Source organism: Anomaloglossus baeobatrachus, chromosome 3 (assembly GCF_048569485.1).
Source record: "Anomaloglossus baeobatrachus isolate aAnoBae1 chromosome 3, aAnoBae1.hap1, whole genome shotgun sequence".
NCBI lineage: Eukaryota > Metazoa > Chordata > Amphibia > Anura > Aromobatidae > Anomaloglossus > Anomaloglossus baeobatrachus.
Genome location: NC_134355.1, coordinates 421,352,584 through 421,375,194, shown reverse-complemented (window position 1 = coordinate 421,375,194; position 22,611 = coordinate 421,352,584). Strand labels below are relative to the sequence as shown.

The 22,611-nt window shown below is 45.0% G+C and overlaps 1 long non-coding RNA gene across 1 annotated transcript; it reads left to right on the top strand.

Annotated features, from left to right (window-relative positions):
- Positions 1-17,871: 17,871 nt before the first annotated feature.
- Positions 17,872-18,566, top strand: LOC142295366 (uncharacterized). The gene is made up of 3 exons (XR_012751440.1): positions 17,872-17,952; positions 18,040-18,127; positions 18,209-18,566. It is a non-coding gene; the product is annotated as an uncharacterized LOC142295366 (long non-coding RNA).
- Positions 18,567-22,611: the final 4,045 nt, after the last annotated feature.

Below are 22,611 nucleotides of genomic sequence, written 5' to 3'. Positions count from 1 at the left end.
CAGAGTGATAAAGTATCACATAGTGCCATACAGTACTCACATATACAAGTGCAGAAATATATTACACATTCACCATGCGAAAAGTGGGCCTGTGTACCCCCAAATGCCAGAGCTGAATTTTAGTCCCAGTCCGGTCCTGGTTCAGAGTAATTTAAGGCTGATAGGACACCGATAGAATTGTATGGCTGACAAAAACCGCTTGCCAGGTGTGGACCTAAGTATGAATGACTATGTGTTATTATCTAATCTGCACATAAATTGAAGATTCCTTCCTGGAAGCTGGGACCTAGATTTATTGGTACCTATAAAATAACCACCACTATTAACCCAGTAGCATTTTGTCTGTGTGGCACCCTGGACAAGCCAGGTCGTCACAGGTACTACACCAACACACCGCACACCCCGGCTAGGCACATCTAGGTCAAAACACAAATCCGTGTTGCCTTCCTCCAGGGACTGATGTCCACACCAGGTGGTGGGCCAGGCGGTTGGTCCCGCCCACCGAGGAGTTCACAGTCCTGGAGGCGGGAAAAGTAGGCAGATGAGTTTTGGAGTTAGAGAAGTGAAGTGGTAGAGGAGCAGCCTGACTGTGTCCGGGTGTGTGGCCCGGGCACATAGAGCAAGGTTGGCACACGGTGGTGACAGTCTGCAGGAGAGGCTGATTGGAGTGAACCGTAAGGACCGGGGACGGGCGGTGGCCCGCCAGTACCAGATCGGGGAGTGAAGAGAAGCCAGCACCATTCGGCAGGGCCTACGGACCCAGACCAGGCTAGGAGTCGCCGTAAAACTGGTCAAATTCGTTAGTGAAGGGAACCTCCGGGGTTTCCCAGCAGTCAAGACCCGATTGAAGGCAACAGCTCACACCGTAAAGGGAAACACAGTCACCGCCAAGGCTACAGTTCCCAGGGCCAGAGCCTGCGGGCAAAAGGGGCTCCCTCAGCATCCATCCAAGCTGGGGAGCGGGTTACCGGTGGGAAGCCATTGGAACCGTAAAAAAAAAAAAAAAAAAAAAAAAAAAAAGAAGAGGTGCAGGGAAAGGCAGTCACCATCAGCCTACCGGGAGGAGAACAACTGCAGCAGTCTGTGGGACCTGTCCATCCAGCCGTTTGTTTGACCAGAGACTCCGTGTAAATTACTGGCTGAGTGAGTACCACCGTGCCGTGCGGCACAGCGCTGCCCCCCGCGACCCTGCACCTCACCAGGCCCCATAACCCGCCTGCCATCCCTAACCCTCACCGGGGCCCCGGGACAACCAACCTCCCTACCCACGGAGGGGAGAACCAACATCCAAGCTGCTCCCTGTCATCGCTCCCGGGATCCCCGTCCAGAGCAGCGGTGGTGTCACAACTTCACGACAACCGTGGGTGGCGTCACGGACAATATCCCCAAACCACACACCACCCCCCTTTCACTCACGGGCGAGGAACGCCGCTCGAGTCCCCGGGATCTGGCCCACCGCTCGAGCCACCACCGAGCAGCAGCAGCAGCCGGACCCGAGCATTGGGTGAGCGCAGCGTCCCCTCCTCCGCCCGCGACATCTGGAGTTACCTCAGGCTCTTAGGATCCACAATGTGTTCCACAGGGCACTGCTCAAAATGTATGTGGTAGCTTTGGAGCCATCCCCCTTGCCGCCAGCCCCAATCAAGGTTGATGGCAACTTAGGGTTTAAAATAGCTGAGATTATTGATTCTCATTTTCTGTCATTCCCTTCAATACTTGGTGCGCTGGAGGGGTTATGGACTGGAAAAGAGTATGTGGTCCCAACATTGGATGTGAATGCTTTGTTCATTTAATGCTGCCCATCCGATAAGTCTGGTTCTGAATGTCTGGAGAGGGCGGTACTGTCACGGGTGACAGACAGTCCTGTAGTGTCCAGCTATAGAAGGTCACAGTGTTTGGCTGCACAAACTGCTCCCTAACCTTCTATCATGCCTGATTGGTTTTCATTCTTTACCCTTTACACCCCTAGGGCATTGTTCAGCCTGTCAGCTGATGTTCATCAGTACTTTGCTTGTCATTATATTCCTTCACTTCCTATTACTTGGTGCTGATGAGATTAGATACATCTTTATCAAGTCTGCTGTGTAAGCAGGCGGCTTGCATATGTGACGCCCTGGCAAAACCAGGTTGTCACAAATAAGCCCCTGCACAACACCGTTCCCTCATTAGGAAACACACAGCCAACCATTAAACCCCAGTCACCCCTTAGGGACAGATAGACACACCATTGGGCATGGCCAGGCGGTTGGTGCATGCCCATCCAGGGGTTTAGACAGCCCGGGGCGGGAAAAACAGTAGATGAGTTAGTAGTTCAGTGTGAGTGGAGGTCAGGCCTGTGTGTCAGGCCTGAAGCAAACTGACAGGTACCAGGGTAGGAGCCCTGGTGCCTTGGCTAGCAGGCAGACGGTGGTCTCCGTCAGCAGGAGACGGGAAGACGGCTCGGTGGAACCAAGGTGGACCGGGCCAGGGTTGTAGCCAGCCAGTACCGACACGGGGAACCGACCCGGACACCATAGCACAAAGGGGGGTACTCGGACCCTGAAGCCAGAAACCAGAATCGACTGGAGCTGGTTAATTAACCAAATGAGGCCAGGACTAGAGAATCTGTCCCACCCAAAGTCCCTCATAGAAGACAACAGCCTACCGATTAGAGATAAGATGCCACCGCCAAGGCCCATAGATCCCACGGGCCAACGTCTGCGGACTCGGCTCCTTAGGCCACATCCAGCTGAGAGCGGACGCCTACGTTTCATACTAGGAAGTCTTTTCTACTTAAACTGTGCAGGAAAAGGATAGAGACCACCAGCCGGGTGGGGGACCAGAACGGCACCGGCCACCAGCACATTGGTTTACCAAGAGACTTGTGTGTGTATCTAACCGTGAGTACACCAGAACCATCTGCGGTCGCCATCCCCTGCACGCACCAACCGGGTCCCAGGGCCACCATCTCTGCCCACGGAGGGGTTAACAACTTGCTGCACAACATCTCCCCCGGGTGCCTCGTAACAGCAGCGGTGGTGTCCCACCTCACCACGCACCGTGGGTGGCGTCACGAACTTAATACGGCTCAGCCCATGTATATACGTCCCCCCATTTATTCGGCGTGTCCGCAAGACCCCCGGGTCCAGAGACCCTCAAGCCACCTCCCCTGAAGGCTCGGACCCGAGCAGCGCCGGCTGCTGGCGTGGGGCAGCACACATACATCAGGAAAATCTTGGTGGTTGTTACAGCTTCTTTCACAGAGACAACTAAAAATAAGTTATTTGTGGTATTCCCTTGTTTGTTATCCCTATGTATCTTTTAGTGCTTTGAGGGGTTGACAAAGAGCTTATTCCATCCAGTCTCTACCTAGGCCCCAGATCATGGTCAGCCTAGGGTCAGGTATCTGACTAAGCACATAGGTGCGGAACCTATCTAGGGCAATGAGGGAACACCAAACAAAGTGGTACGCTTGATTAGGGGTCACATCTCCCCCTTCCCTACACAGGGTTTCCCTTCTGCCGTTTGCTTGGTACTTCCCCATACCTAGCGTGGCAGCCATTACTACTCAGTGAGGCAACCCCATCCCAATGTTTGGAGGAGTTCATAGTAGGCATCATCTCAAAAGTAAATCCAAATAAATGTCAGGTCCCAAAGTTTGCCAGCATAACATTGTTCAGAGCATACAAGTGCCTCACACAGTTTGCTGAAAAAATGTTAATGCTACAACTGAAAGTGCTAACAATGCAATTTGTGCACATATTGATTTTCTGTGGATCATATATGCACAGACTTTAAACACTCACCCAGTCTGCTTTCTACTTTGAAGTGACAATCTAAAGTACCATTGCATAATAGAGCAGCTGCAAAGAGCCAACTGTCAGATAGAGCTGGACTGCTCATAGGAGATGGCAGAGCCTGTCCATCACAGTCTTTGCCTTCATGATCACTGTATGCACAGTGCTAAACAAGCGCTGTGTATACAGTACTTGGAAGTAGGGATGGGCGAACCCCCCCCCCCCTCCCCGATGTTCAGGAGACTCGCCCGAACGTTTTGTAAAGTTCGCGTTCGGGTTCTGATATAACGTGAATTTGCGTGATAACACCGAACTTGGACTTTACAGTTATGTGATGGGGCGGGGGGGCTGTAAAATAAAGAATATAGTTAATAATAAACATTGTCATTACACTTACAGGTCCCCCGACGCGTCCTGCAGACTCTGTCTCCCACCTCTTTTCCTTCCGATCATCACTGTGCCCTCCCGGTAACCAGCACTGATTATAGGACCTTCCGTGACGTCATAGCATGTGACCAGTCACGTGTGTATTATCTCAATGACTACAGACATGGCTATGGCATCATACTAGGTCCTGTCAGTGCATCTTGCCAGTATGCGGTGCTCGCCCGAGCATCTCTGTACTCAGTATACTCAGCGAGTGCCGTGTACCGGTGAGATGCACGGGCACATGCTTGGCTCCCCATCCCTGCATGTCGGCGCTCTTTACAGAGGCAGCCCGCATGCAGGGACTGGCTGCCACAGCTGGTGAATAGCGGTGCCGGGAATCAGGTGATCGGAGATCACCGTTGCTATAGTAACCAGCCTGTCAGGTTACTATTGCAACTGTGGCAGCAGTGACGTCACCGCTTACCAACCCGGAGCCTCTGCTCACTCATTGAGTGATTAGACTGCATGGGGAGAAGAAGCATTCTTCCTCCCATGCAGTGCTGTCTGATGTAGCAGAGCTGCATGGGTTGAAGGAGAAAGAAGACAGAAGACCAGGATCGCGGAGGGGTGAGAGGAAGTAATAAACATGGAGTCTCTAAGTGTGTCTGTGTATTTATTTCTAATAAAGTATTTTTTCTCTGTGTAGTGTCTTTTTTTCACCCTTTATTGGAGATTCTTAATAGCCGGATCAAACTTCCCTGACATTAAGAATCTATGGCTTAATACTAGCTAGTAAAACAAAGCTAGTATTAACCCCTTATTACCCAGCGTGCCACCCATCACCAGGGCCACTGGAAGAGTTGGATACAGCGCCAGAAGATGGCGCTTCTATGAAAGCGCCATTTTCTGGGGCAGCTGCGGACTGCAATTCGCAGTGGGGGGGGGCCCAGAAAGCTTGGGCCAACCTGCGCTGTGGATTCCAATCCCCAGCTGCCTAGTTGTACCTGGCTGGACACAAAAATGGGGCGAAGCCCATGTTTTTCTTTTAATTATTTCATGAAATTTATGAAATAATTAAAAAAAGGGCTTCCCTATATTTTTATTTCCCATCCGGGTACAAATAGACAGCTGGGGGTTGGGGGCAGACTGTACGTGCCCGCTGTACTTGGCTAACATTCAAAAATATTGGGAAGCCCATGTCATTTTTTTTTTTTAGTTTTTTGGCAAAAAAAAAATAAGAAAAAAAAAACAAAACACAAAAATGCTTTCCTGGATTTTCCATTGCCAATGAAGATAATACCAAGCAGTTGGGGTTAGCAGCCAGTAGCTGCTTGGATTACACTTAGCTAGCAATACAAAAAATGCAGCGGGAGCCCACACATTTTTTTTATTTATTTAAATAGCAAAAATAAAAAAAAAAGGGCTTCCCTGTATTTTGATTGCCTGACGTCAGTACTGTAAAAATAAATCATATAAAAAAAAAAAAAAGGTAGCGCTCCGCGGTATTTTTAATTCTCAGCGCAGATAAAGCAGACGGCTATGGGCTGCCACCCCCATCTGCCTGGCATTACCTTGGCTGGCAATCAAAATACAGGGAAGCCCATTCATTTTTTATTTAAAAAAAATTAAAAAAAAAAAAAAATGCGTGGGCTCCCGCCGTATTTTGATCGCCTGTCAGGTAAAGCCAATAATATAGAGATAGACCTGGCTCACTCAACGTGGGGGTGCTCTGGAATAATAAGTCCAATATAACAAAAGAATATATCCGGCACACCACTATGCAAAAGAGGAATCTTGGAATTGGTTTGAAAAAAACATGGATTTATTGTGTATGTACAGGAAAGTCCGTCCAACGTTTCGATCCAAAAGGATCTTTCACAGGGACAATGGGACTAGTGTGAAAAAACACAAAACATACATAGAATTAAAAAACAGAAACAAAATATCATCAGTGGTACACTGTAGTGATTATATTACAGACATCATGAAAACAGCAGATACTGCAGTGACAAAAATAACAATATGAACATTTAAATCCATAGATTTCATAGGCACCAACTGATGAAACATGTAGATCTCCATTAGGACATAAAATAAATGACAATCTGTTGAAACATGAAAGAATTCGTTAGAGAAGTGACCATACATAAAAATAAGACACGTACCCTGAAGTATACAAGGGTTGTCAAATCATATCAGTGCAGGAGGCCATCAAAGTGTACCAGAAGGATGCGTAAGCGGTCTATGAAAAGGTAGATGAGGAAATGGGATGATGGTTTGAATAAAAAAAGTCTGATTACACAAGTCAAACAGGAGAAAGGGAACATACCTCAGTATTTCTATTAAGTGATATAGTGCTAGGGGAGTGTCCAACAAGAACGTGTCGTGGTCTTGTGTATAGCAGGGAAAAATCCTAAAGGGGATACATAGGAAAAAAGAGAGAGAGAAGTGAGGGGTAATCTTATGGTCCTACTTATAGAAAAACAGTTCTTTTTTACAGAGGTCTTTTGTATGAAAGTGTAATGGGGCATATATGTATCAACCTACCGGATCAATGGAACCAATAAATGTTAGTCACACAATGTCGGATGGGGAAACCGATCATGCCACTGACTGGGTCACATTAATGTAATTCCTTTATATAACGTGATCTGTATAGGCAATAAAATGTACAATGTGAGTAACAAAGGAGGAAGAAAGAAGCAGAAGAGAACAAGGTAAGAGGGTGAACGTACCGGAGAAGGGGAAACCTTGTTGGTAAATAGGGCATTAATATTAAGCGTGGAGTGGCACTATGACGGTCACTAAGATGAGAACAAATAATAGGTAGTATATGTTACATGACCCTATATCTCAATAAATGTTAGTGACAGGAACAATTGGGAGTACGTAATTCTCCTGTACCTGTTAAGTGCGTATCACTGGGTATATGGCTGGTTTGTAGGTAATGGTTTTTATTGGAAAGACATATACCAGTTCCCTACAGAAGAGGGATCCAATTTGTCTGAGGGGAATTCCCTTACAGCAAGCAGAGCAGGAATGCTGGATTAAGGAGAAAAAAAGGGGGGAGACCTGTAAATACTATACACTTATCCCACTGGTGCATATAGGACAAAAAGAAGTGTAAAGCAGAAATAGTATACCTTCCAGAGAGGAGGAATGGCAGTGCTGCCGGCTGAGAATGGGTAAACGGAAGCCTGCAACTAAGGTAATGTAATTATGATTAGCAAGCAAACAAGCATGAAGAGATAAGCATAAAGAAACGAAAAAGGAGAAACAAAAACCCCATGTGGTGCCATTGTTACTGTACCTGCGTTGGTGGGAAAGTGGATCTCCAGTGATGGCGTCAGCACTGTATGTGCACCTCTGAGGGATCTTTATACACCTCTGTATTAGGACGCTGCGTACCTCACTTCCCATCTGTCAGCACTATATAGGTTTGTATTAGGGACACACCTGGTCTTGTCCTTTTATCTATCCAACAGTATCTGTTAGCATATATGTTGTATATATGTCCCTATTTCGCTGCCCTCACCTTTATATGTAAATCACCATTTACCACCACTACACAGCCATACCACCACTGCACAGCTAACAGCACATATTAACATTCTCCCCAGACGCTTTATGTCACTCACACCACCCCCTCTCTCCCTAGTCCATATATATTCCTTTCCCTCTTTCTTTTTTCCTCTCTCTCCTTCCTCTTCTTCATCTTCCCTCTGTAAATCCCATTCAGTCTGCCCCCTCATGTGTCCCTGCACATATCCTACATTTGCATAATTATATGACCCTTTTGATCCTTATATCATAAACACAAAGCATAACGTCCACATATGCCCCAGGCGCTAATCGCGCATAGTATCTATTCATCTCCGCATGGTAGCCAATAGCAAGCACCTAACATACCATCACAACGCCACACCTCCTTCATTTAGAGACAAACACTGTTTCACATTCGCTCTGCGCATGCGCGGGTTACGAGACCAATGCGCATGCGCAGGCGTGCGCTCCATACTCCACGCTGCGTTCCACTCCGATACAGGAAGTGGACGCAGCGTCCTAATACAGAGGTGTATAAAGATCCCTCAGAGGTGCACATACAGTGCTGACGCCATCACTGGAGATCCACTTTCCCACCAACGCAGGTACAGTAACAATGGCACCACATGGGGTTTTTGTTTCTCCTTTTTCGTTTCTTTATGCTTATCTCTTCATGCTTGTTTGCTTGCTAATCATAATTACATTACCTTAGTTGCAGGCTTCCGTTTACCCATTCTCAGCCGGCAGCACTGCCATTCCTCCTCTCTGGAAGGTATACTATTTCTGCTTTACACTTCTTTTTGTCCTATATGCACCAGTGGGATAAGTGTATCGTATTTACAGGTCTCCCCCCTTTTTTTCTCCTTAATCCAGCATTCCTGCTCTGCTTGCTGTAAGGGAATTCCCCTCAGACAAATTGGATCCCTCTTCTGTAGGGAACTGGTATATGTCTTTCCAATAAAAACCATTACCTACAAACCAGCCATATACCCAGTGATACGCACTTAACAGGTACAGGAGAATTACGTACTCCCAATTGTTCCTGTCACTAACATTTATTGAGATATAGGGTCATGTAACATATACTACCTATTATTTGTTCTCATCTTAGTGACCGTCATAGTGCCACTCCACGCTTAATATTAATGCCCTATTTACCAACAAGGTTTCCCCTTCTCCGGTACGTTCACCCTCTTACCTTGTTCTCTTCTGCTTCTTTCTTCCTCCTTTGTTACTCACATTGTACATTTTATTGCCTATACAGATCACGTTATATAAAGGAATTACATTAATGTGACCCAGTCAGTGGCATGATCGGTTTCCCCATCCGACATTGTGTGACTAACATTTATTGGTTCCATTGATCCGGTAGGTTGATACATATATGCCCCATTACACTTTCATACAAAAGACCTCTGTAAAAAAGAACTGTTTTTCTATAAGTAGGACCATAAGATTACCCCTCACTTCTCTCTCTCTTTTTTCCTATGTATCCCCTTTAGGATTTTTCCCTGCTATACACAAGACCACGACACGTTCTTGTTGGACACTCCCCTAGCACTATATCACTTAATAGAAATACTGAGGTATGTTCCCTTTTTCCTGTTTGACTTGTGTAATCAGACTTTTTTTATTCAAACCATCATCCCATTTCCTCATCTACCTTTTCATAGACCGCTTACGCATCCTTCTGGTACACTTTGATGGCCTCCTGCACTGATATGATTTGACAACCCTTGTATACTTCAGGGTACGTGTCTTATTTTTATGTATGGTCACTTCTCTAAACGAATTCTTTCATGTTTCAACAGATTGTCATTTATTTTATGTCTTAATGGAGATCTACATGTTTCATCAGTTGGTGCCTATGAAATCTATGGATTTAAATGTTCATATTGTTATTTTTGTCACTGCAGTATCTGCTGTTTTCATGATGTCTGTAATATAATCACTACAGTGTACCACTGATGATATTTTGTTTCTGTTTTTTAATTCTATGTATGTTTTGTGTTTTTTCACACTAGTCCCATTGTCCCTGTGAAAGATCCTTTTGGATCGAAACGTTGGACGGACTTTCCTGTACATACACAATAAATCCATGTTTTTTTCAAACCAATTCCAAGATTCCTCTTTTGCATAGTGTTGTGCCGGATATATTCTTTTGTTATGTCAGGTAAAGCCAGGCAGCCAGGGGCTGGGCTTGCCCCAGCCGCCCCTGGAAATGGTGCATTGTTTCTTAGCGCCATTTCCAGGTGCTTTACCCGGCTCGTCCAGTGGCCGTGATGACAGTGGCTCGCTGGGTAATAAAGGGGTTAATACCAGCTTTGTATTCTCAGATGGTACCAAGCCTGAAATTCATGTCAAAATAGACATTGCCACCATGAATTTCTAGGAAACTGTAAAAACAAAAAACAAAAAACAGAATTTTTTTTTTATTAGAAATAAAACAAAAACAAATTTAGAGACTCCCCCTTCATTATAAAAAAAATCCTTACTCTGACATAATCCACAGGGACAGCCATGTCAGCTTCATCACTGTGCACAGATACAGTCTATACACAATGAGGAGCAAAGAGCAAAGTCAACTCTGCTTCATCACTGTGCACAGACAGTCTATACACAGTGAGAAGCACAAAGAGCCATTCAGGTCTGCTACATCGCTCTGGACAGAGCGATGATGCAGACGCTGACAGTGAGGGGATGATTGCACTTGCGTCTCAAATTGCATCACCCCACTCTCCCAACAGCAGCGCCTCAGCTGTGGAAATACATGCAGCTGACCCGCTGCCGTCGGGAGATTGTGCGCCGTGATGCGATGACACTCACATCACGGCGCGCCAGGACCTGTGATGAAGTCATAGTCACGTGACCAGTCTGTAGCCAATGAGGTAATACAACATTCACACGTGACTAGTCACATGGGTATGATGTCATGGTCAAGACAGGTCCTTTTAGCCAGAGTTGCTTACCAGGAGGGGGGGGGGGGGACAGCAATGATCGGACGGACGCAAAAGCAGAAGCATTGGGAGACAGAGTCTGTAGGACGTCGTGGGACCTCTAAGTATGATCATAATTTTTTTTAATAACATGCTTTTTTTTGTAACAGCTCCTGGACCCGAGCGTTCACACAAACGTCCCAGAAAGCTCGTGTTCGGGGTCGTGTGCACGAACACCATATGTTCGGTACGGACACTGAACTTTACAGTTCGGGTTCGCCCATCCCTACTAGGAAGCGCTTATAGTACTTTCTTCTCCAGACCCAGTTGTCATGTGATCACAGGGTGTAGTGCTTAAGCAAGAGCAGCTAGCTCCTGAGAGACCCAGCCAGCATAGAAATGCAGGCAAGAGGTTGAAATTGTCCTGTAATTTAGACGAATATTGCTGTCCCAGACACAGAGAAAATCAAGTTTAACACTAGAAGTCCTAGAAATTTCAAGCTCCATAGGGTTCCAATGGTAGAAATGTTAAATGACCCCTCTCTGGGACTTCTAGTTTTAAAAAGACAAAAAAAGCTGACTGATAAAAAAAAACCCTGTAATGTTTGGGAAAGGGGAATAAAATGTAAAATATATTTTAGCGATACTTTGTGGTTATTTAAAAAAATAAATAAATAAAATATACAGTGGAACCTCGCTTAACGAGTAACCCACTTAACAAGAATTTCGATTAAGAAGCAAAGCTTTCTGTAAATTTTTAACTCCATTTACGAGAAATCTTTGCTGTATGAGCAAAATCCTCACCGCACACACTTCCGGTTCCGTACATCCACCGCACCCTGACCCGCTCTTGCAGTCCACACAAACACACACAAGCACGCACACACATACAGTATTATGCTCACCTTACCTTCCGTTCCACCGCTGGCCTCATGGTTCTTGTATTTCCCGGGTACATCGCGACGTGCTCGCGGCGAACTACAAGACCCAGGAGGCCGGCGATGGAACGGAAGGTAAGGTGAGCATAAGATGTGTACCTTCAGTTCCATCGCCGGTCTCCTGGGTCTAATAGTTTGCCGCGAGGACGTCGCGATGTACCCGGGAACTACAAGTACCATGAGGCCGGCGGTGGAACGGAAGGAAAGGGGAGCATATAATATGTGTACCTTCCGTTTCAACGCCGGTCTCCTGGGTCCTGTAGGTCGCTGCTCCACTCCATGCTGTGCATTGGCAACCATAGCGACGAAGCAGGAACTTCCTGTCACCGCTACTCAAAGGCAGCGCGCTGGCCAATAAGAGACAAGCGGCTCTGCCTTTGACGTCAGCGCTCTGGCAGCAGAAGTTCCTCCCTCGTCGTTATGGTAACCCGATACTGTACACAGCCCGTACCGGAAAACAACAAGTCCCAGGAGACCGGCGATGGAACGGAAGGTAAGGTGAGCATAATATGTGCATGTGCGTGCGTGCTTGTATGTGTTTGTGCGTGTGTGGAATGGCACAAAAGGGGACCAGGATGGGACATTTAACAAGTTGTGGAACAAATTGTCTACATTGCAATGATTTCCTATGGGAAATCTTGCTTTGCTGAACGAGTAACTTGGATAACAAGCACACTCCCAGAACGGATTGTTCTCGTTAACAAAGGTTCCACTGTATATATAGTGTAATAACAACCTAAAAATTATACTTCACGTATCACATTCAATATCCAAACAAGAATTTTTTTTTAAAAGAAGCACTCACGATAAGTTTTATTTTATTAGTTAAATGTTTGCGTATGCATATAATGGAATGTGGGTGTGATAATATACTCACCTACCGCCGCTGTCTTGAGTGTCCAGCGCCATTCTTCTCTTGTTGGAGAAGAGCGGACTCCCGCATTTGAGTTTGGATTCAGTCAGACTTTAGAAGATTCAAGTTCAGGACCTGGACTTGATCTGAATGTCATTGGAAGTCACTGGGCAGTTCAGCTCACATACAGTTAGCCATAAACAGAGCATAAATAGAAGTGCTCTGGGGGAAGGAGGGCAGGTTTTTTTTTGTGCACACTACATCCAATAACAAAATGTTTTTAGCTCTAGTGCGAACCATTTAAGACACTGCAAGCGGCTTGCACTGGGCCGAGCACTGAGTGTACCTGAGTACAATGATGCTCATTCAAGTGGTTAGCATACATAAAGCAACTGAACTCCAAACTCTAACACTTTTTTTTTTTTGTAAAGTCTGTGTTTGGTACAAACATCGAAATTTACTGTTTGAGTAAGCTCATCCCCCCAGTGAGCCAGGTACAGTACAGCTTATAGTCCGAAAAATACAGTATTATATCTTCATATTTCCATCTCTGGTGGACTATATTTTGTGCACTAAACTTTATTTCCACAGAGAACATACAAACTCCATGCATTTAAAATGTAATATGTTTGGTTTTAAGTGAGCATTATACGTTTGTGATGACGGATAATATGTAATGAGATGTTCCATTATATGGTTATTATACACATACCAAAAATCATACTAAAAGATGTGGTCTTCAGATCCTCTACAGTACGGCAGAACTTTTGTCAGAAGAACTGTGCCTTCCCCTAAATAAAACTTTGATCTCTCTTCACAAGTAACTGAACTCCTTGTGTTCAGATCAACATGAATATATTCACATCCAAGATTCAGAATTTGTATTTGGTCCATCTAGTAGATGTTGATTTATTGAAGACTCATAGAAGCTGGCTTGTTAAACTTTTGATATAGACCAAGGGTGAGCAAAATTAAATTTTCCCATGGGAAACAGGAGAAGTCCCTCTAGACTGGAAAAGGGCAAATGTGGTTCCTATCTACAAAAATGGGGAAAAGGAGGATCCAGGGAATTACAGGCCAGTAAGCCTGACCTCTATTGCAGGAAAAATCTTCAAGCAAATTGTCAAAGAACATATACTTAGGTTCCTGGATGGGAAGGTATTAATCAACCAAAGCCAGCATGGCTTTATGACCAATAAATCTTGTCAGACCAACCTGATTTCCTTCTACAACAAAGTCACTGAATGGTTGGACCAGGGGAATGCTGTGGATATAGTATACCTTGACTTCAGTAAGGCATTTAATAAAGTATCACATGACATCCTCATTGAGAAGATGATCAAGTATGGAACTGACAAAAAAAATCAGTTAGATGGATTCACAACTGGCTTAATGATAACGAGTAATACTCAATGGATACACATCAACCTGGAGGAAAGTCAAAAGCGGGGTACTGCAAGGCTCTGTCCTGGGGCCAGTTCTGTTTAATATCTTTATAAATGATCTGGATAACGGAATTATTGGGAAACTCATAAAATGTGCAGATGATACTAAGAGGAAAGAGAGCGGTTTCAAAAGGATCTAGACACACTCGAAGGTGGCCTGGACGGCAATGTGAAGAGACGTGTTTGTGGAGCTCTCCTGCAAACTCCCTTGATAAATCCCTGAATACCGCTGTTATCACTGCCTCAGCAGGCTGTCAGGAAGATAAGGTGGTGAGGACTTATCTGGAGTGAGTCTGGTGGATGCAGAGAGGTGCCATGGTCCGTCACAGGCAAAAAGATAATGGAGGCGGGAAAGTCCCCAGCTCTCAGGATGGTGCCATGATAAGGCAGGAAGCTGAGAAAGTGAATGCAGCCTGTCAGGAGAGGATGCAGGTCGCAGCAAGGCTGGAGAAATTTGCCCGGACTTCAGAGAAATCACATCAGCATACAGATAACAGAGGTGAGGAGGGATTATATTAAATAGCCACTGGGTTAAATACACAGATTAACAGTTCAGGACAGCAGTATTGCGCAATAGGGTCACCATATGCGAGAAAAATTCTTTAAAATTTAACTTTTAATTAAATTATTCATAAAAATGAGGATAATCCTCACTGACAAACAAACAAACAATACAAGAATAGGTTTGGCCCCTCCTACTTTTCAAGAGTTCAATGCAAACCACAAGTAGACTATTACCGCTAATATAAAGTGGAACTTTTTGCCCATAAATCAGGTGCCAGTTTCATAAAGTCCACTGATAAATAAAGAATTGGAATTATCTCACCAAATTCTGATATACCACATATTAAATTCGAATGGGTTCAGGCATCCTCCTGGCGGAACCTCATGATTATGAAATTGTACCTCCCAACGCGTTTCGTTAGAAAAGCAAACTCATCAGGGGAGCTTATAATTGTGGCAATTACATCTCAGATCTCATAAAAAATGAGTCCAAAAAGTTCATCATATGCTGAAACAAAACATATATAGAGTAACAATAAGTATCAGCATATCAATGGTTAATCACACAATCATATGTGGAGAAACTCACCACAGATCATAGACTCAAAACAGGAGTCATATGTGCGGTCAATCCAATTCAGGTCCCACAAGCCATGGACCTCACTTGCAATGGCATGCTGAAATACATTTATAGATAAACAGACATCAGCATGTCAGGAACGATTCATTCCATGACAGCATGCAGACAGAGCAGGGGGACTCACCACATGGCAGGAGCGGCCGTGCTTCTCGCTCTAACAAGAGAGCCACCGCAGACTGTCAGGGTTTAAATGTTCCCACCCTGCACCAGCGTGTGACGTGGTTTCCGCCCATTCCGGTCACATGACCGCAGAGGAGCACACCACGTCATGATGTTTACACTGTAGCCGTGGTGATGTGCACCTCCCCTCAGCAAGTCATGTGACAGAACGTCACACAAACAAGGGAAACAGCCCGATATTAAACTCCAGGCACACAGTATCATTCCGGCTTGCATGCAGATTCAAAGAATCGTCCAATCCTCCAGCATTCATTCACAAGTAATCACTAGGAGGGTATTGTTTGTAAAGAACAGACTGCTCATGACTCAGTGATTTATATCCGCTTATTTTGAACAGTCGGTTTCACCAGTGTATATCACAAGCAGTATAATGGTGATTGCATACCATACTCAAAAGGTCACAGCCATACCACCACAATAATCAAAGACATGCCCGTGGAGAACAAAAGCCCCACTTTAGAAGGATGTCACCCAGAAATATGGGGACCTCAAAAAAGCTCAAAATCAATATTATACTCAAAGGGCAAAATAGCAAAGGGGCTCCGATGTCATACTAATAGTCAGATTAAAATAACCTACTGAAGAGCTAGCAATAAATTGTGCCCATATCGATCACAGCAAACCTCCAAAACCTATGAGGTTCATCAGGGGAACCTTTAAGAATACCAATCAGAAATAGAATTAGAAACCGCCACATAGATATTAGCCTGACCCTACTTAAACCAAATTTCAGGGATGGCCCTACCTATCACGTGGGGGTCGGCGCCGTAAGACAGAACGATGTGTGGGCGCCCCCACTCGGCCGACGTCTCACCCTCCTAACTAAGCTCACCCTACAACACCACTAAATAAAGGGTGCGAAAGAGAGTTCTTCATTTAAACCATTAGGATGAAGTGTTTTCAACCAGAAAATCCATCTGGATTCTTGCTGCAACAGTCTCTTATCCCAGTCCCCTCCTCTAGGTGGAGGCCTGATGTGATCGATACCCTGAAATTTCAAAACAGTGGAGTCTCCATTGTGTACTTTATTAATGTGCCTCGCCAATGATGTATCATTATTAAGTCTAATGTCCCTCAGATGTTCTCCTATCCGTCGTCTTAGTTCCCTGCGAGTTTTACCTACATACTCCATATTGCATATACAGGTCGCCTTATATATCACACCTCGTGTTTTACAATTAATAAACGACCGGATGTCATACTCTTTCTTGGTCACTTGACTGTGGAATTTGTTTCCCACTATGATGGAGTTGCAGGCAATACATCCGTCACATCTAAAACAACCCTTCAACGTTGGTATAGCCTCAAAAGGATTTTTTGGGGCGAGATAGCTGTGAACCAGCCGGTCCTTCAGCGATCTCGCTCTCCTATACGTAACGGATGGCCTGTCTGTAAGAAGGTCTCCTATATCACCATCCATTTTCAATATGGGCCAATACTTCTCAAGGATGTCTCTTACATCCCCCGCTCCATTGTTGAAAGTTGTTATAAATCTCATCACATCCCTGCCCTCGTCCTTCACCAATTTTTTAGGGGGGTATAGAAGATCTGTTCTCTTAACCTTCTTTATGTCAGCAGCCGCTCTACTTATCACTTGTTCTGGATATCCTCTTTCAAGAAATCTTTTCTCTAGATCTTTAGACTGGTTTTTGAAATGCAATTCATCAGAGCAGTTCCTCCGAATTCTGGCGAACTGTCCCTTAGGGATGCCCCTCTTCAAACTCAGGGGGTGACTGCTTTCCCATTTTAGTAACGAGTTAGTTGAAGTCGGTTTACGATAAGTACTCGTTACCAGGTTGCCTCCCGAGTCTTTCTCGATCAAAAGGTCCAAAAAGGATAATTTTGACTTATTCATCTCAAAAGTGAAAAAGAGACCCAAGTCGTTTTTATTCAAATCATCCATAAACCTCTTTAGTCCAGCTTCATTGCCTTTCCACACCATAAAAATATCATCAATGAATCTATACCAGATTCCGATGTTCTCATTGATGGACTCACGGTCCTCTCTGAAGACCATTGTTTCATCCCACCAGCCCAGGAGCAGATTTGCGTACGACGGGGCACAGGGGCTCCCCATCGCTGTGCCCCTGAGCTGGTGGAAGGTGTGGCCATCAAAGGAAAAAACATTGTGTGTCAGGCAAAACTTGAGGATATCCATGATATCCATCGGAGCCCCTTTGCTATTTTGCCCTTTGAGTATAATATTGATTTTGAGCTTTTTTGAGGTCCCCATATTTCTGGGTGACATCCTTCTAAAGTGGGGCTTTTGTTCTCCACGGGCATGTCTTTGATTATTGTGGTGGTATGGCTGTGACCTTTTGAGTATGGTATGCAATCACCATTATACTGCTTGTGATATACACTGGTGAAACCGACTGTTCAAAATAAGCGGATATAAATCACTGAGTCATGAGCAGTCTGTTCTTTACAAACAATACCCTCCTAGTGATTACTTGTGAATGAATGCTGGAGGATTGGACGATTCTTTGAATCTGCATGCAAGCCGGAATGATACTGTGTGCCTGGAGTTTAATATCGGGCTGTTTCCCTTGTTTGTGTGACGTTCTGTCACATGACTTGCTGAGGGGAGGTGCACATCACCACGGCTACAGTGTAAACATCATGACGTGGTGTGCTCCTCTGCGGTCATGTGACCGGAATGGGCGGAAACCACGTCACACGCTGGTGCAGGGTGGGAACATTTAAACCCTGACAGTCTGCGGTGGCTCTCTTGTTAGAGCGAGAAGCACGGCCGCTCCTGCCATGTGGTGAGTCCCCCTGCTCTGTCTGCATGCTGTCATGGAATGAATCGTTCCTGACATGCTGATGTCTGTTTATCTATAAATGTATTTCAGCATGCCATTGCAAGTGAGGTCCATGGCTTGTGGGACCTGAATTGGATTGACCGCACATATGACTCCTGTTTTGAGTCTATGATCTTTGGTGAGTTTCTCCACATATGATTGTGTGATTAACCATTGATATGCTGATACTTATTGTTACTCTATATATGTTTTGTTTCAGCATATGATGAACTTTTTGGACTCATTTTTTATGAGATCTGAGATGTAATTGCCACAATTATAAGCTCCCCTGATGAGTTTGCTTTTCTAACGAAACGCGTTGGGAGGTACAATTTCATAATCATGAGGTTCCGCCAGGAGGATGCCTGAACCCATTCGAATTTAATATGTGGTATATCAGAATTTGGTGAGATAATTCCAATTCTTTATTTATCAGTGGACTTTATGAAACTGGCACCTGATTTATGGGCAAAAAGTTCCACTTTATATTAGCGGTAATAGTCTACTTGTGGTTTGCATTGAACTCTTGAAAAGTAGGAGGGGCCAAACCTATTCTTGTATTGTTTGTTTGTTTGTCAGTGAGGATTATCCTCATTTTTATGAATAATTTAATTAAAAGTTAAATTTTAAAGAATTTTTCTCGCATATGGTGACCCTATTGCGAGAGGTGAGGAGGGAGAAGACAATGCCAGCTCTGATGAGATGGGGGATGGTGAACAGCAGCAAGATAAGACAGGAGAAGTAGAGGAAGCACATAGTGCAGACCAGGCTCCAGAAAACCCCACTTTAAAGGACATTTTTGCAGTGGTGTCTTTTTGTAAAGAGGCTCTGACTTCCCTGACGAAGCAAGTTAAGGGATTACAGGCAGAGGTTGCTGACATTAAGAAAGACCTCAAGAAAGCAGACCTGAGAACAACGGCTGTAGAGGAGAGAGTGGGGATAACAGAGGATCATATTACAAAACTACAAAATTCTGAAAAAACATTTGCACAGCAGATAGCTGAAATCACGGCAAAAAATGATGATTTAGAGAACCGCTCTAGAAGAAATAACATCCGAATTATCGGCATCCCTGAGAAAGCGGAAGGAAGAAACCCCACTGAATATGTAGAAGACTGGCTCAGGGGGAAAATGGGTGCTAATGTCTTATCCAAGCTCTATGCTGTGGAACGTGCACACAGAGTCCCGATGCAGCCACAACCAGCAGGCAGGGGCCCTCGCACTATGCTAGCCAAGCTCCTCAACTACAGAGACAGGGACACTATACTGCGAAAGGCAAGAGACATGGAGGATCTTATGATTGACGGCCAGAGAATTTCCATATACCCGGACTACTCCATTTCTGTTCAAAAGCTACGTATGACTTTTACAGGAGTAAAGAGGCGCCTGCGAGAGATGGGGGTGCAATACTCAATGATGTTCCCGGCAAAGCTAAGAGTGACGGCGTTGGAGCGGGTGCACTTTTTTACAACTCCAGAGGAAGCCATGCAGTGGTTGGACGCAAACGAAAAGCGGATCCGGTTGAAGGAATGAGCTGACTGTCTGAATCTGCAGTGTGTTGGAGAAGGCCGGCTGAGGCTCTACAACATCCTTAGGAGCTTACAGGGGACCCTTCTTGTTTTTTCCTTTTTTTTTTTTTTCTCCTTCCCTTTGGGATTGAGGTAGTATGCAGGGGGAATGCGAAGGGTTTGATGTGAGCTTCGCAGGACATGGGGACTGCCTAATTTGGCGCGGTGGGGGTATTTACAATTTGAGATTCCAGTTTAATTACTGTTCGCCATTTTACTGTTATATTGGTTGAATATTGAATATTGAGTGGAATATGATTATACATAGAAAGGGGGGGAGTGGAGAATTGTTGGAAAAGGGACGAGTTTTAAAATGTGTCTAAGAGGGGAAGGCGAGGGAGGTAGGGGGGAATTTAGTAGGGATTATGGACCAGGTTTGGAAAACCCGATGCTTCACGGGAGTACTCGAAAACAGGAAGTGGTGGGGAGTAGGAGGGGAGGGGAGCAGGGGGGGAGGGGGGAAAGGGGTAGGGTAGAGGCAGCATGGGGAGATACTACAAGGTTTGATGGTTTTACTGGGTGGGATAATGGGGGATAGAATTAAGGTGTTGAGTTGGAATATTAGAGGGTTATCAGATAGGTCTAGGAGAGCGGCAATAATTAAATATGTTCAAGACCAGAACCCGTCAGTAATATGTCTACTAGAAACGCATATAACAAAGGAGACAACACATGTTTTAAATAGGAGATGGGTGCAGAAGGCCTATCACTCCACCTTTTCCAACTATGCAAGGGGTGTATCACTGCTGATCCATAACTCTGTGCAATATGAAGAGATAGAAGTGTATGTGGATAAAGAGGGACAGTGTGTGGCCGTCAAGTGTAAAATATTTGGCAGACTCATGTGTATAGCTGCAATATATATACCACCTCCATATAAGTGCACCAAACTAAGGGAGATAAGGGAGTTCTCTGAGAAGGGGGGAGTAATCCCTTTTTTACTGGTGGGGGACTTCAATAATGTGATAGACCTGTACTGGGATAGGAGTAGTAGACCTCCAGGTATTCAGGATAGTTGTATGACTTCGTTTGGCACTCTTATTGGGGAACTTGGAATGGTGGATGCCTGGCGAGTGAGGAATGGGAGGGTATCCTGCTTCTCTTGTTATTCGGCTTCACATAACACTCTGTCCCGCATTGACATGGCTCTAGCTAGTGATCTGATGGATGCAATGATAAGTGACGTGCAATATCTGACAAGAGTGATTTCAGATCATAGCCCAATTCTAGTGTCCATACGACGGGGAACCCTGACAGGGGGAAGGAGGGGAGAGTGGAAGCTTCATCCAGCATGGATCCGTCATATTAATATGGGGAATATAGAACGGGATCTTGGGGATTTCTTTATCCACAACGAGGGTAGCACTGGTCCGCTGGTGGTATGGGATGCGATGAAGGCATACCTCAGGGGGCTCCTGTTCAGGGATATCTGTAAACGTAAAACACAGACGAGGCAGGATGAGAAAGATAGGCTGGAGGCCTTAGATAAGGCAGAGCTGGAAGCAATCCGGAGTACTACTACGGACGCGAAGCAAAATCTTAGGCAGGCGCATGAACAGGTTAATAAGATGCTTTTGGAGAAGGCGGTAAGGAAGCAGGCATTCCAAAAATTGCTTTTTTATGAGGAGGGGGAAAAAGTTGGTCATCTATTATCGGTCATAGCTGCAGCTCAAAGGAGTAGTTCATTTGTGCATGGTATGGACACGGTGGAGGGGACACAGGTCACTGAGGTTGAGGCGATCCTTGAGGTCTTTAAAGATTTCTATCGCACGCTATATTCTTCTAGCGGAGAGATGAGGGTGGAAGAGGTGGACTCATTTCTTGAGCGAGGTGAGCTTCCTGTGTTGTCTGTGGTGGATAGAGATAAACTGGAGTCACCTATTACTATTGATGAACTGGAGGGCGCTCTGCATGGCATGAGCAATGACAAGGCACCGGGAGCAGACGGGCTACCAGTTGAAATTTATAAACAGTTAGAAGAAATCCTATTACCCAAACTATTGAAAGTCTTTGAGGTGGCGGAGGGGGAAGGTGTATTGCCTGAATCTATGAGAGAAGCAATAATAGTAGTAATTCCTAAGGAGGATAAAAATCCGAGGCTTCCAGACTCATATAGACCCATCTCGTTATTAACAGCGGACGTGAAGCTTCTGGCTAAGGTGTTGTCAAACCGGCTGACTGGAGTTATATCTAACCTAATCCATATGGACCAATCAGGGTTCATGGCCAATAGGTCGACAGCTGCTAATATCAGGAGATTGTACCTTAATCTACAGTTGCCGCCTGACAACCCTGGCCGGAGGGTGATCGCTTCGTTAGATGCCCAGAAAGCGTTCGATAGTGTTGAGTGGGGGTATCTGTGGAAAGTGTTGCAGCATATGGGTTTTGGCCCACGGTTTGTAAAGTGGGTGCAGCTGTTGTATAATAGGCCTACTGCTAAAGTTAGAGTTAACGGTATGACCTCCTCAGCGTTTGAGTTGCACCGGGGAACGAGACAGGGCTGCCCACTATCGCCGCTCCTATTTGCTATTGCAATAGAGCCTCTGGCGGCGGCCATTAGGAAAACAAAGGAGATCCATGGATTTAAGTATGGGCATTTAGAGGAGAAAATAGCTCTTTATGCTGACGATTTATTACTTTTCTTGGGGGATCCATCAGCCTCATTGGATCATGCCATGCAGATAATAGAGAAATTTGGAGAAGTTTCGGGACTGACCATTAATTGGTCTAAATCGAGCCTCTTTAAGGTGGATGGGGAAGTAGCCTGGACAAATGAGGATACTGGGGCTAACAAATTGAAGAATGTGGACGAATTTAAATATCTAGGTATCCAGATATCTCTGCCAGTAGAAAAATACATACAGGTGAACTTATGGCCGCTCCTTAAAAAATTGAGAACCAAGGTGGATGCCTGGAACAAGCTACATTTGTCAGTTGTTGGAAGGGTTAATTTACTAAAGATGGTAGTAATGCCTAAACTCCTATACATACTGCACAATGCCCCTGTTTGTATTTCAAGGAAAAGATTTAAAGGGATAAACTCGCTGTTTAGGGA